This window comes from Balaenoptera musculus, chromosome 9, assembly GCF_009873245.2.
Source record: "Balaenoptera musculus isolate JJ_BM4_2016_0621 chromosome 9, mBalMus1.pri.v3, whole genome shotgun sequence".
Lineage (NCBI taxonomy): Eukaryota > Metazoa > Chordata > Mammalia > Artiodactyla > Balaenopteridae > Balaenoptera > Balaenoptera musculus.
The window spans coordinates 19667419-19682314 of record NC_045793.1 but is presented as its reverse complement, the minus strand read 5'-3'; the positions used below and the strand labels follow the sequence as shown (position 1 = coordinate 19682314).

Sequence of the window (14896 nt, the reverse complement as noted above, 5' to 3'; positions counted from 1 at the left end):
AAAGAATGTGATGGCTGACAGGAGCCAACATGGGTCCACAGGAGGCAAAGAAAAGCATCATAGCTGCCCAAGAGCCACCAAGAGAGACTGGACAGGATTTATAATGGAGAGAATGGGGCACTGTGCATATATTTGTCTAGTTAGTGGGCAGAGACAAGTCTAGCCACAATCTCAAATGTGTATGTTTAATTTCCAAATAGATGTGAATATGTTTTTCAACTTAGCTCTTATGTTTTATGAAACCAAGATTTACCAAAATCACTTGTTGTTTCTATGAACATGAAATTCTATTAGTCAGTCCAACAGAGGAAGATGTAGAAATTTAAGAATGTTATTCACTTTTTAAAAGTGAGTGTTCTGATGAATAGCCTAAGGACAAAGAGATCTAAGCCTTTATGGGTCAATACCTAGATGGTTCCTTCTAAACCTCAGGCCTTTAACCTGATTGCCAAAGGGCCGGTGATCCAAACCATGGGGCCCAGAAGTTGCTACATACTTAGTGTTCTCATGGACATAGAATATTTTAAAAGATACCTCAGTATGAAGCCAAAGCTTTTATATAGTCATTGAAAGCAGCTCCAAACTGAGTGACTTTGCTAAGATAAAAAGTCTAGGGACGTCCCTGGTGGCGCAGTGATTAAGAATCCGCCTACCAATGCAGGGGACATGGGTTTGATCCCTGGTCTGGGAAGATTCCACATGCCGTGGAGCAGCTAAGCGTGTGTGCCACAACTACTGAAGCCCGGGCGCCTAGGGTCCGTGCTCCGCAACAAGAGAAGCCACCGCAATGAGAAGCCTGCGCACCACATCGAGGAGTAGCCCCCGCTTGCTGCAACTAGAGAAAGCCCACTTGCAGCAATGAAGACCCAACGCAGCCAAAAATAAATAAACAAAAGAAAATAAAGAAGTCTACTTTGTTGAGCCTATATCTTTAATCTGTGATTTCTTTAGAAAACTGCAGAAAACCCCATGGCACAGTTTTGTGAAAAATTAGACAGCAAGATGGTTCTGTGAAACATTTCCTGAAGGGAAGATTGAATCTACTTTGCAAGGGAATCTTGGCATGCATTAGTCAGAATGAGAGCAATTTATAATTTGTTCAGTACTCAGTAAGTACCAAAAAAATTATCCTACAGTTCGTGTAACTAAAATGATAAAGAGAAAGCAAGTCGTTTGTTTCCAGGTAAATATTATTTTTATTACTTATATAACTCTTCCTGCCACTCATCCCCATTCTATAGGAGTTGTGCCATAATTTAAATGTTTGGCCTTTATCCCTTTGTCCCATAATTTAAATGTTTGGCTGGCACTCGGAGGTTGCAGTACAGTGGGACGTTGTCTGCTTGTGACCAGATCCTTCCTCTTCAAGGGCAGCGGTTTGCAAACAGCTCTTTTAGCAGCAGACTTGTCCTGCCAAATCTTAATGGGTAACAAATGAAAGAGGGGCTTCTCCGATGGAGGCGGAGGAGGGCAAAACCGAGAGAATGGAGATTGGGAGATTAGGAGCGCTGTGGAGCACATCCTGAAAATCCTTGCCTCAGGGGTTACGACATGCCATTGAAGGGTGGCCCAGGGATTCTTGGTGACCCTTCATCCCACTCCTTCCTGCTCCAAATGTGCTCTGAGATCTGAGTTGCCATAGCTCAGAAATATCTCATGAGCAGGAGGTTATATTTATTCATCAGGGCTCAGTCAGGAAAACAGAAGCCATTTTAGGGATTTCAAGCAAGAGGGAATTGAATACAAGGAATTAGATGTTTTAAAAATTGCTAAAAGGGCTTAGAAAATAGTTGGAAGGAAGCAAAGAGCAAGGAAAACTAGCGGCTGGCTTGCGGGGAAATGAAGAAATACAGGAACTGTGCCAGTGGTTTCACCTGCCTGCAGTCAGGAAGCAGCTGTTGCATGAGCTCTCCTGGAAGCTGCCGCAAGCCTCTTATTTGCCATCTGCTTGAGCGTCTTTCTCCCACTGCAAGAGGAGAATGATGCCCTCCCTTTCTTTTCGCCTTCCACGTCTTTCGGGAGTGCCTCTCACTGGCAGAATCTAAACTCCAAACCCTACTGGCAAGAAGTTGGAAAATGTCATTCCTGTGCTTCCAGGAAAGGGGCTGGGGACGATGCCAAGATGACAGCAGACAAGGGCACAGAGTATTTGCCCATCTCACTTTGTATAGTAAATTTAATCTAGGGTGATATCAAAGGGAAAGCGAATAAAATAACAAGTCCCAAGAAAGCGAATAAAATAACAAGTCTCCTATGGTGGTAAATATAGAAACCATCTTTCCAAAATAAGCCTGATTCAGCTGTTTTAGCCTTAATAGAAGACCTGACTTGTCAGTGTCTTTATGTGCATATTGAAATAATTTATAACGCAATTTCAGTCTCTTCAAGTGAAATCGCAATTTCTATCATTTCAGGTCTAAATTGCAGAGTCTATATGGATTCATCATCATTACTCCCTTACCTCTACCACATGGACACATACTCATGTGTATTTCTTCTCTCTCCTCATAGTGCCTTTGGCAGGAGGGAAAATAAACTGTGACCATGAAATAAATGCTAATTCAAAATATAAATATAAATATTACCTTTCCGGCCCTATGTGAGTAAGGAAGACCTGATCTCGCAAAAACACAATTTCAAAGCTTTATTGAACATCCTTTTGAACTCCTAAGATAACACCCAAGTTCACTTTGCTAAAGAATCAAGTACTGGGGACATCCTTTTCTTGAAAAGAGAGATCCTTGTCATTCCTCCCTCAAAATAAGGTGAGAAAGACTACTTGATCTCCTCCCAAGCTGCTTTTGAGTGTCATTCCTTGCTTTCCCACCAAACTACCACCTGCTCATGCCTGCCTGAAATGCCCTCTTTTACTGGATTTGCAGCCCTGAAGAAAATCATTCTCCTCCTTTTGTGGATGAAAAGAGCAAATTTAAGCCTGCCACCCTGAATCCTTTTTTTCCTCCTGCATGTCTCCACTGATTTGAACATTGAGAGAATTCTGTAGTGTTCTCAGACCTTTGCAGTTCCTTATCTTAAGGTCAAAATGTCATGAGTTTATACAGTTTGAATGTCTTAATATCTCAACATGTCATTTCCTTTCTGTCCGTTAGCCACGGGAACAACTAAGCCCACAGCTATCTTGTTTTTTGCAAGGTGTTTTGATGAGTAAGGAGATGAGTCTAGGAGTTTCACTCTTCCAGAGTTCCCACTAGGAGATCCAACAATAATAGCGTAGATTTACTGAGCCCTTACTATGTACTAAAAATTGTTCTGAAAGCTTTATGTTTTTTATATCATTGAATCCTTACAAAGACCTTTGGAGGCTGAAACAATAACTGCTCCAATTCAAAGTTTTCACAATTTGCCCAAGGTTATTCAGTTGAGTTGAGTCAAGTGGTTGAGTCAGAATTTAACCACTACTTTCTGAGCCTAAACATAGGTAGTTAACCTCAAAGAAGTGTTGTGGTAGGTAGAAAAATCAGGTTCATAATTAATATGAGAACCATATTCTTTTACTTCAGGAAATAAAATTATTTCGATTTTCAGGCAATATCCTGAAATTATATAATCACCTGATAGATAAATGATTGCTTCTCTATGTAGCTTACCCTTAACTGGTGTAAAAACAGATGATTAATCTTTTGGTTTTTAGAAAGTTGATTCTGGAAGCATCTCTGTGAACTATTAATTATCCTAGGGATTATATGGCAAGACCAGAATGGATGTGTGAACAGTATTCATGTGTTACTAATGTATAAAGACAGAAATATGGCTGTATATTATGAACCTTCACAAGGCATTAGTCAATAGGTGTGTGGCACCCATTCATCAATTCAGCCCGCACAGGGAATATCTGACCCAAGAGAAATTAAAGGGGAGCTACTTAACTGTTATTTTTACTGCGTCCTGGAGAAGTGGGCACACTTGTCCTCACTGAGTAGAAATTCTCTTAGCAAGATTTACATCTGCAAACCCTGCACTGTGTGTTAGCAAGTTAATTCTCTCCATATTTCTTACTTCCAGCTTGCTTCAAAGGGAGCTGTCACCAACTACACAGCTAGTCTCGGTGATCGTCTGTGTGCTTGGTGGCCGGCTCAACTCTGTCTTGCAGTTAAGTCAGTTGTCTGTGTGTTGTCCACATAGCAATAGGATCAGAGTGACCAGTGCTTCTAGAATTCTACCTATTTTCCTCTGCAGTAATAGTAGCTCATCAGGTTTTGCCATTAAATGCATAAAGCTAGTATAATCGTTCCTCTACCTGAAGCTATAGATAAAGGAGAAGAATACTGGGTTTTTGTCATTTTTTTCATTCAACACATCTTTATTGAATATATAATAGTAGTAGTAATAGTAATTGCCATATATTAAGCCCTTGTGTGCCAAACGCTGTTCTAAGTGTTTATATATTTTCTCATTTAATATTCAGAATCCCATGAGGTAGGTATGAGGATTCTCCTTTTTACAAGTGGAGAATCTGTGATGGAGAAGTTCACCCAAATGGTGATGGTGGTATATGAGATGGTATATGAGAAATGGTATATGAGAAAGTCAGAATTTGAACTCAGGTCTGTCTCCAAAGGGTACCATCTTCATTGTACCATTCTTTAAGTTCACTGAACTTGATACTTGACTGCTGGTTCCAGAAACTGCTTTATATGCTGGGCCTACAAAGATAAAAGTGAGGTTGTACTTGCTGTCAGTCAAGAAGGTAATGTTTATTTCTCAACTTGGCCCAAATTTATGAATGATGCAGCTGCCTGAGCAGGAAACTCGTGACAAAAGGCAAAGAAAAAATTAAAATGAAGAGAGATGGCATACCGGATTTTCATTTTAACTCCTTTAGTTCTGTCTTTATTTGTGGCACTATTTTGCTGTCATATTGGGTTACATGCTTTATTTCTGTTTGGTTCAGTTTTACCATTTGTAAATGGACCTAATGTTTCTAATTTACCCAGTGAATAAGCCATCCCCTAAGGCTCTTTGGAAGTTTTACAAATGCAAAGCTGGAAGGATCCTGTTTGAACACATGCATAAACGTTATCTCTTTGCTGTATAATATTTTTGCCTCTAAAATTCTGTTAAAACTTAAATCTGTGCCGTTTTTTCACCAAAATATCTGGTTAAGTATTTATTAACATTTTAAGATGCTCTTTGATGCAGGGTTTTACAGGAATACAAAAGGCTTACAAAGTCCATGGAAATCTATGATAGCTCTACAGTAGTGTCTTTCAACAGAAGGACAGGAGCTATTCATTAACGTTTCCCACCATTTCTCTTTCATATCTGGCAGGACCTGAACTGGCCATACCACACGCCTTTTTAGTAGATGATTAGGTTTTTACCAAGCCTCAGGGAGGATTATTTGGAATAAAAGAAAAATCAATCTTAATGTTTCCCCCCAGGACTGAAAGAGACTGAGGTCTGTTCTGTCCTTCCCAAGGTGTAAAAACCATGTGTATGTGCCGTTTGCACTGCATGGAGATAGGAGTCTAATGCTAAATGTAATGGAGGACCAGGGCCTGCTCAAGCTTGTGACCATCAAGTACTGTTTCGTGAGTAACTGGATGTGATTTTCCCACTGTGGAACTGTGCGGTGTGTAGTATAAACTGTTGGCTCAGAATTGGCCTCTTCTCCTGTGGTAGCCTAAGGAAACAGCTATCCTTTTTTACCTTGGTTCTTATTTTTGATTTGTTCCTCACAATGGGCCTTATACAAATCTCCTTTGCTTTCCCTATATAGGTCAGTATTTGGCATAATGCTGCAGTTTCAAACACTCATAGGCTTTCTGGAGCTTCAGTTTCTTACCCTGAAATAGAATAATGTCACAGGCTACTAAACTATTTGGAAAACATAGGTTAACAGCATTGTGAAGATATAATGGGCAAAAAATTTATGAAATTCTTTGGTTTGTTCTTAACTTGAAGATTAAATTCAATAGGCATGATTGCTGAGTGTAAAGAAGAGCTATAGACTATGAGAGATGCCAGGAAGAATAAGTTATTGCCTTTGTTGTCATGGATCTCACAATCTACTAGGGATTCTATAGGCAAATACAGTGCAAGATGAAAGTGGTGAGGCCGGAAGAGGGAGGCAGAGAATTACTAGAGTTCAGGGGACGGTCCCTAGCTTTGTGGCAGGTGCTGTGTTAGGGACCACATTCCCCATTTAGTCCTCACAGCAACTCTCCGAGTTGTAGAGATGAGGAAAACGAGGCTTGGGGTTATTAAGAAATGTGTTCTAGAGGTGATTAAAAAGTGGAAAAATAAATTTTACTCCTTTGGGAAACAATAGAAAAGAGTATGGTTTCACAGAGATGAAAATTACTCTTAAGCATCATCCATAAAATTAAGTGCAAGTTATTTTTTTTTAATTGAAGTATAGTTGATTTACAATGTTGTGTTACTTTCTGGTGTACAGCAAAGTGATTCATATGTATATATATGTTCTTTTTCAGATTCTTTTCCATTATAGGTTATTACAAGATATTGACTATAGTTCCCTGTGCTATACAGTAGGACCTTGTTGTTTACCTATTTTATATATAATAGTGTATATCTGTTAATCCAAAACTCCTAATTTATCCCTCCCCCCTTTCCCCTTTGGTAACCATAAGTTTGTTTTAAGTATCTGTGAGTCTGTTTCTGTTTTGTAAATAACTTCATTTGTATAATTTTTTTGGATCCCACATATAAGTCATATCATATGATATTTGTCTTTGTCTGTCTGACTTACTTCACTTAGTATGATAATCTCTAGGTCCATCCATGTTGCTGCAAATGGCAAAAGTGCAATTTCTTAGTAAAAGCTGGTCTTCGGGTTCTTTTGGTGTAGGTTTTGTTTTGTTTTTGTTTTTGCCTTATAATAATACGTTCCCAAATAAACGTTATTGAAAGTCTGGGATATTGGGCTGGGCAGTGAGTGAGACAGGCATATTTTTTCAGCCCCAAAGAGTTACTGTCTATAGTTTGGAGACTATAGGACATTTCAGAGGAGAGAGAGGGGAGTGAGAGGGAGAGGTTCCAAAGAACACTAAGAATTTATATTGCCCATCATCTTCTGATTAATAGTGAGAAAAGAAGTAACATGTTTACATATTACAGTTTTAAAAAATCTCTTTTATTTACCCTTCTTCCTCTATAAGGGTGGACAAAAAAGAGCTCCCTTCCAGAAGCAGCAGTGAAAAGGCTTAGCATTCTTGTTGCATGGCTGTGAGATACAAAAGGATTCGTCGGTTGGATATGATATTTCATAGAGCAGGCTGTATTTCCAGAGCTGGTTATACACATGTGTATGCATGTACATACAGGTTCTAATCTGAATAATGCACAATATGTCCCCATACTTTACAATCATAATTTTATAGGTCAAGGAGCAATTTGAGTCAGTATTTTGGTTTTCAAAATCAATTGACTTTGCTAGTTTAAACCCAAAATTTCTAAAGTAATTGGGACAGAAAAGAGGTAGTTACTGTTTGGGGACAGAAGAACCATTGCTTCTGAAATAGGAAGCAAAATGGAGAGAACCTACCAAACATGTTTCTTAGATAAGGCCCATACTTATGTAGAAAAGAACTTAAAACTAGGTTCTAATTGTTAGGAGAGTGGGAAAGAGTGACTATATGACTTGATAATAGGGGCTAAAGCTAGGACTGTTGGCAAAGCGTAGCTAGGTGTTAAAAATGTGTTTCAGGAAAGAGAAAGAGTGATCAGAAGAGTCACCATGAAATTTTAGCTTGGAGTAATTGGCTTAGTTAAGGAGGAAGAACATCTCTATCATAAGAAAATTCAAATTAGATGCTAATAAGACAGTAGATACTTTAGCATGTGAAGATCACCTATCCATACCAGAAGCCAGTAGGTTTCATAAATAGATAAATAATTTATTTAAGAATACTTATAGTGCTCGCTTCGACAGCACATATACTAAAATTGGAACGATACAGAGAAGATTAGCATGGCCCCTGTGCAAAGATGATGCGCAAATTCATGAAGCGTTCCATATTTTTAAGCAAAAGAAAAAAAAGAATACTTATAAGTGCCTACTGTGTACAGAGCACTGGGGTGGAGGAAGGTTAGCATACATATGCTGCAAATAATTTAAGGGAATGAATAAAAAGTAGGGATAGTGGTGCAGAGAAGTTAAGAAGGCTGAGGATAGAGCTAGCTGGCATTAGAGTTCCAACTTGGAACTGTGGTATTATAGTGTAGGACACTTTTAAATCCTACCCTAGTGTTGGCCTTGATAGTAGCATATCCCATAGGTATTTAAGGAGACAAAAGAGGTTAGATGGGGGTCTCCTGTCACAGCCCCCATTGACTCTGTAAGCCCCAGGAGTTCTTAGTGTCACAGGCTAATCAGCATCCTTAATTTTATTTTTTTATAATGTGTGCCAGATTACAGCATCAAAGGATCTCAAAATTATGTCCAAAATCTAATAATACATTGCTCTAGGAGTTAGGAAGGTCCTATTACCACAATTTTCTAAATAGGAAAACTGAAGATTGAAAACTAAATAATTTTATCCCAGGTTCAAGCAGAGATCATTATGTGGTATCTGTACAAATAGGAAGAGGAGTCAGAAATAACGATTATACCAAAATTTGATCTTCTAAACTGTTTTCCAGTGAGAAAATCTCATGAGATCATTCTTCATTGCCTTTTCCCATCTTCTAAAAAGTTTGAATTCACAGATTTAACCTTACTTTTCCTGCTTTGACCATCTTCCTCTTTTCAATTTATCACTTTCATGACAGCTGATACTAGTCGAAGCTAATATTGCAACAATTTTAGATAATATTGCAGATGCACAAGGACATCCTCCTATGAATCAATTAAAGAAGTCACAGTTAGTTGCCATTGAAAGTGTAGCAGCTGCATCCTTGAAAACAGATGCTCTTCTGGGTCTGAATGAGTTCAATTTTGACTAATTTTAAGACCTAAACAGATTTCAGTCTGCTTAATATTAGGATGTGGAACCACTTGAGACATCCTAATGTCCTAGGCTGATTGCTTCTCCGTGACAGTTAGTATATGGCTTTCCTTGAGAGATGCTGAGTATTCAATATGCCAGGGATTTTATTTCAATAGAAGAGAGAGACCCCCAAGTCTTGGCTTCAGGAAGGTGGACTCATGAAATCAAGTTGACTTCTAAAGGCAATACAATTTATAGAAAACGTACTTAGGCTGTAGGGATTGGCCAGAATTGTCTTAAATTGTACTTTTGCAAGATTCCTAGACAGCCCAGGAAACCAGATGTTATAAATTACTTCCCTGTCCCTACTCTGTCCCTAGGATATACTCAAGAAACTAAAGTGAAAGTTATAATTGTAAATGGCAAGTCATTCCTTCTCCTGCCTGATCTTTATCAATCTGTTATTATATGAATTATTTGTCATGTTATATTGATCAGTTAAATCATTTGTTCTGTTTAAAAAGGGCTTGATCAAGCTCCTGTAATGCCTCCTGTTATTCTGCTGGCCCTGAAAATGTGTGTGTGTGTGTGTGTGTGTTTGTGTTTTTGTGTGTGTGTGTGTGTGTATAAAATCCCTTACTTGAAGGAGTTAATGATCTGGTAGGGATACATACTGATAAACAGATAATATCAATGGAATATGATAAGTAATAGAACTGTGTGAAAAACACAACCAGAGGAACAAGTGACCCTGCCTGGAGAATCGGGAAAGACTTTCTGAGCCAGAAAGCATGAATAGTTCAGAAAGAGGAATAAGAGCCATCAGAGGGATAGAATCCTAAAACACCATAATATGTTTAGGGAATTTGCTTTAAAAGAGTGGCAGGTCAAAGGGCCCAGAGTTGCGGAAGAGAGAAGTTGGAGAGGAAGGAGAAAGTGATGAAAGATGGAGAAAAACTGAAGTGTTGGGCAGAAACCAAAAATCATGGAAAGCCTTGCTAAGGAGCTTCATGATATAAGCAATGGGAAACATTGATACTGTTTTTACAAGTAATTGACATAGTCAACTTTTGTGTCTTAGATAAATAACTGTTTAACTGATATTTAATTAGCTAAATATGGAAGATTGAAGTAAGGTAGGGGCCAGGCACTGAGGCAAAGACATCAGTTAGGAGACTATTGCAGTAGTCCATGAAAGAGATGAGGGCTCCACCAAAAAAGTGAGCAGATATAGAAAAGACAAAATATATTAAGAAAACATTTAGGAAATAAAGTTGGCAGAAATTATTCCTTGCTGAGGGGAGTGAGAGAGGAGAGAGAGGAGATTACTCTCAATATTTGCAGCTGAGATCTCCTAGATTTATATACCACCAGTAGAAAGAGAATTCAGGATAAAGAGCAGATGCTAAAGATAGACTTTAGTTTTGAACACATTGCATTTGAGAGGCCTGCGGGATGTACAGTAAAGACAGCTTGCAAACAGTTGATCGAATGTAGTTTAGGAGTCAACAATTCCAAGATAATAGCAAAATTGATGAAAAATTTTGAGCTGAAATTGAAAATTGATGAGCTCACTCAGAGAGAGCATATAGAATGACCAGCAAGGGAGACCAATAGAGAAAAAATCCCTGGGAACCCCAGCATTTATGGGTGCGCTAAAGGAAGAGGATCCAGTGAAGGAAATTATTAAAACAATGGCAGAGAGATGAAAGGACACCCAGAGAATTTGGCGCCATACAAGCCAAAAGAAAACAGAATTTCAAGAAGGAAATGGGCAGTCCTGTGGAATGTAGCAGAGATCCTTTCTGAGGGTAGGATTGAAAAGTGCCCAATGGATTTGGCAATTAGGATACCATTGGTGACTATTATCAGAATAATTATTTAATAAACAGGTGAAAGCAGAAATCAGATTATGGCACATGGAAGAATTAATGGAAGGCAAGACTATGGAGAAAGCAAATACTGACAGTCCTTTTGAAGTCTTAATAAGAATCTGAGGGACTTCCTTGGTGGCGCAGTGGTTAAGAATCTGCCTGCTGATGCACTGGACACGGATTCAAGCCCTGGTCCGGGAAGATCCCACATGCCATGGAGCAACTAAGCCCGTGTGCCACAACTACTGAAGCACACGCTCTAGAGCCCGCAAGCCACAACTACTGAGCCCACGTGCCACAACTACTGAAGCCCGCGCGCCCAGAGCCCGTGCTCCACAACAAGAGAAGCCACCGCAATGAGAAGCCCGCGCACCGCACCCAAGAGTAGCCCCCACTCGCCACAACTAGAGAAAGCCCGCGCACAGCAACAAAGACCCAATGCAGCCAAAAATAAATAAATAAAATATTAAAAAAAAAAAAAAAGAATCTGAAGTGCTCAAGAGAGGAGTTAAAAGAGTAGGAAGGACAAAGTGCCTGGGGAGCACAGCATGGATTTGGGAAAGTTGCTGAGAAAGAGAAAGGAACTGGCCAAGTAGTAGTGAAGGATTGACAGGTGGTAGTGAAGACTTTTTGGGGATTAAAATCCAGAAAATGTTAGTGGCAACAGTCTGTACTTTGTTTTCCTGTCAAAAGATGAGTTGCAGAATTAGCCCAGGATTAGATCAGTTGCCACAGAAGAATCTACCTAGAGGGTCATTGGTCAGACGGTGGCATATGGTCACCTCCAGCCACAAGCAAGGCTGGGAATGCAGACATGTAGCTTCTCATAGTCTACCGTGGAGTGAACAAGAGAGAATTGGCAATATCTGTCGGCTCACCTAACAAGTAGTGTCTGCCCCAGAGACCAAGGTTTGGCATCCTCATATAAACCAACCAGTTTAGCACAGAAAGCCACAGTCTCATTGCCACAAATAGTTAGGCGTCTCAAAGATGCATGCTTTTATGCAATGGTTGTAAGAGGAACAAGGATACTTTGAATGATCTGATGTGCCCCATCCCCAGTATTAGAAAAACAGCTCAAAGTGCATATCTTAATAAAATAATCAAGTACTAATATTGTTAAAGCCTAATATACGTGGGCTCCGCCAATGTGAAGAGCAATCCCTGAGATAAATATACAACCACGAACCTCTGAAAGAGAGTGTGTGTGTGTGTGTGTGTGTGTGTGTGTGTGTCCAGGAACCTCCTATCTTGACTGTAATCTCCCAAGCAGATTCTGTCAGCATTGCTTTTTTGTAGATTTCCATTTGACATTTGAGAGCTAGGTAATTGTTTTGTGTTGGCTTTGCCGTGCTCAGCACTTCTTTTCTCAGTATATTCCTTCTTGTTAAGAAAACTTCATAAATTTCAGTGAGCCCTGAGGAATTCTCAGACCAGCTTTTCAGTGGAGCCCTGGGCATCAGTTTTCATGTGCCTTACTAAAATGTTATTTTTGCTGTAGATTACAGTCTAGCTAAATGCACAGCATGCTGCTATTCTAAACTACTTCTACCTCACCTCTACCTTGCAAGTTTTATGTAGACTGCTTTCCTGGCTGTTAACTTACTCTACTTGGATTCTTTTTTTTTTTTTTCTTTTTTTTTTTTAATTTGCAGAGTTTGGCCAGTCAGCTGCTACACATGATGAAATTACGTATTTCTATAAGAAGAAAGGGAATGTTTTTTAACTTGGTGAAATTTGTCCAAAATGCCTTTGGTAGGTTGGGAGATTAGTATAGCCTTAGACCTTGGGCCATGAGCCCAATTTCCTTAGGGTCTGATTTCTTCCTTTTTATTTATTTATTAAACTTTATTTTATTTATTTATTTTTGGCTGCACTGGGTCTTCGTTGCTGTGCGCAGGCTTTTTCTAGTTGCGGAGAGCGGGAGCTACTCTTCGTTGCGGTGCGTGGGCCTCTCATTGCGGTGGCTTCTCTTGTTGCAGAGCAGGGGCTCTAGTCACACATGCTTCAGTAGTTGTAGCACGTGGGCTCAGTAGTTGTGGCTCGCAGGCTCTAGAGCACAGGCTCAGTAGTTGTGGCTCACAGGCTTAGTTGCTCCGTGGCATGTGGGATCCTCCCAGACCAGGGCTTGAACCCATGTCCCCTGCATTGGCAGGCAGATTCTTAACCACTGCGCCACCAGTGAAGCCCCTCTCCCTTTTTTTATTGATATATATACGTTGCTCTTCATGGCACAGGTAGTGTCACACAACAGAGGAATCAAAAGCGCTAAAATGCCTTGAAATATTAGAATAATGTTACTTATAGTTGCTTTCATCCAGTCTGCCAAAAGAAGACATTATGAAGGCAGTGATCTCACCTTGCAGTCAAACAACTTGAATAATGATAGCATTAGAGGGAAAGCAGTGTCTACATCCAGTCCTGCAGACCGAGTTAGTGAACATCTCAGACGATGCCAAGGCTGGTAATAAGTTTAAATCTCCATCGCTATATTTCCTTCCTCCTTACACGTCAGTTCCCTTGAACAAAATTCTTTTTTGTGTGTGTTTGCCATGATATTTTAATTTACTGAAGTCTGTTTCCACTGAGGAGAACTTAGCCTTTTAATTCTTGACGGTCTCTCCAGGTTCGTCTCTGTGCTTGGCTGAGTCTAGGAATAGATGCAGCTCTGAAAGCCCACAACTGCAGATATGCCTTCCACTACATGTGTTGACTCCCTGCTCTGTAAGGTGGATACCTCCCAAGTTAGCCAGTAGTGCCTCGCCAAATCCCATGTCCCCTAAGTCCAGGGAGCTCTTCTTCCAAATGACACTGCATCCTCTGAGAAGGAGAAGAATTTTCACATGGAAAAGCAAAAGATACTAATACATGGAAATTGAACCTCAAGGTGGATGGAATTATCTTTTAAGTACCTTGTTGCTGTAATTAAGCTTAGCACTCTTAACCTGGACAAATCACATGCTAAAGAATAATTATTACTTGTGTTTATTATTTATATTAATATTCAGTGAGTTTTATGTGCCATTGTCTGAAGTGTTTTATCTACATTAACCCATTCAATACTCCCAACAGCTGTAACTCATTCAGTGTTCCCAACAACATTCTGAAGGTATATTATCTGCATTTTACAGAAGAAACCGAGGCAGAGAGAATTTGTCATTAGCTCTTGGTCATAATAATAAGTAAATAGTGGAGACGGGACTCAAGGCCAGCCTTTGAGGCTCTAGAGAACTCAAAGAACTTTTGAATGAAATTGCCAAATTATTGTTGGTGATCTTTGAGAAATTATGGGGAACTGGATACACAACAGAAGTCTAGACATAAGGAAATGTAGTTCACATTTTTGCTCTTTAGTATTTTCCTGTAGAAAATGGCCAAATGCTATTAAATATTTTATCAATTACTTGCAATAGATAGAGAAGGTAGGTTTATCAAATTTTCCAAAAAGACCTTTTTAGGGCTTTTAGCCAATTGTAAGTAAGCTCTGTTTGAGTTAAGGAGAATGCAACACATCCTGTTCCCTCGCCCCACCCCACCCCAGGAGATTTTAGGCTTACATGCAAGGAGCACGGCTTCTAGAACAAGGGAATTGATCACTTTTTCTAGACAGGTCAGACCACTCTGACAGGTCAGACCACTCTGACCACTCCGAACATTTGTTATGTTTGGTCCTAAGTCCCACATTTCAAGGGAAATATAGAACAATTGGAATTTTTTTTGGTGAATTATGAGAATTATAAAATGACTCAGTTGGATTATTTGTATAATTGTTGAAAGTCTGGGGACATTTAGCCCAAAAAGGGAAATGTCCTTTTTCAGGGAAGGCCAAAAGAGATATCTTTAGTACTTGAAGTACTGACACAAGTAAGAGTGATTGTTAAGTTGCCAGAACCAGGGCCAATGATTAGAAGTCAATGACAACAGACATGGCTTGATGAAGATGGTCATATCTTTCTTAGATGGAATAGGCTGCCGCAAGAGGAATTGAGTTTCCTTTCACAAACATTTGTGTGGGTGTGCAACCAGAAGCTGAACAGCCACTTGAAGATGTACAAATAACACAAGCATAGACCACATGGTTGGGCTAGATTACTAAGTTCACTTCCAACT

At 39.6% G+C, this 14896-nt stretch overlaps 1 protein-coding gene and 1 non-coding gene across 2 annotated transcripts in view; both read left to right on the top strand.

Annotated features, from left to right (window-relative positions):
- EXOC4 (exocyst complex component 4) overlaps positions 1–14896 on the top strand; it is a 797314-nt gene that overhangs the window by 713010 nt on the left and 69408 nt on the right. The window lies entirely within an intron of this gene.
- LOC118901395 lies at positions 7900–8006 on the top strand. Its single transcript, XR_005021368.1, has one exon. It is a non-coding gene; the product is annotated as a U6 spliceosomal RNA (small nuclear RNA).